Source organism: Convolutriloba macropyga, chromosome 6 (assembly GCF_964194025.1).
Source record: "Convolutriloba macropyga chromosome 6, txConMacr16.3, whole genome shotgun sequence".
In the NCBI taxonomy this organism is placed as follows: Eukaryota; Metazoa; Xenacoelomorpha; order Acoela; family Convolutidae; genus Convolutriloba; species Convolutriloba macropyga.
In genome coordinates, this window is record NC_134473.1 from 22388460 (window position 1) to 22389671 (window position 1212).

The window sequence follows — 1212 nt, forward strand, 5'->3', positions numbered from 1 at the left end:
ATATATATATATATTATTTATATATATATATATATATATATATATATATATATAAAACTTAAGGAAAACGGAAATCAGGTTTCTACTAAAAATTTCTGTCTTAAACAAGGTCTTAACCACCTAATTCTGCTATTTAAACCTTTACTTCTGTTCCTGATTGTGTTACCTTTGTATCTTTAAGTTCAAACAACAAATTTGCATTCTGAACTGGCTTCTTCAATAGAATTTCGATTGCTCTATAGAATTTGGGTAGAATTTCGATTGTTCTATATTCTATAAAATTGACAAAAGAACTTACGCGAATAACTCCGATAGAAGATTGATAATTTTCCGTAAACACAGCTAGTTCAGTTCCACCTAAAATCTGTTCCCCATTGTTTTAAATACTAATCTGTTTTCTAAATTGAAAAAAAAATATGATCATTAGTAACAGATTTCAGGTGTAGTTCAATTTTCGGCTATTTAAGGAAAACTGTCAATGTCGATGTGCATCTTCTCCGTAGAATCTTCTTTTGTCATTTCCATGGAATTTAAATTGATTTCAAATTGTTCAATTTCGTGTCTATTCATGAAAAATTTAACTTGATGCTGTTTACGGAAAATTACTAAATTTCCATCTAGATTTTCTCCGTGATGATTCGGGTCACTTTTGAAAAAAAATTAGGTGCATCAGATTTCTATCAACCATCAGTCTACTCTTTTCAACTTCAGACGAATTGGCTTTCGAATGTTATTTAGAGTGATATTCGAGAATAGATGGTTTGTCATGTATAGTTGCGATCTGAGCGTTTACTTTGTCAACGAGCGTATGATCTCTCGGCTACATCAACTTTCAATCATTTAATTATATCATTATAGGCACATTATAACCGGCAAAAAGAATTGACGATTTTTCTTACACGTCAGTAGATATAGCGCTATCCTTGGGTACCACACCTGTTTTTCCTTTTGATGCTCCTTTCTTTGGGCTTGACATTTATTCAGATCATAGATTTCACACAGAAGCCAAATTCAGATTGCTTCTTTATTTAATTGCAATTTGATCATAATAGGGCGCAATTGAAACAAGTGATGTTCACGATTGTTCATGGTGAAAAATTTTTTAGTTCAAATATTTATTTATTTAGTTCAGTTTTTAATCTTTTGCATTTCTTTTTTCTCTACAGTAATTAAAGCTCGGCAGAGAAAACAATTCATCTATATAGCGAAACA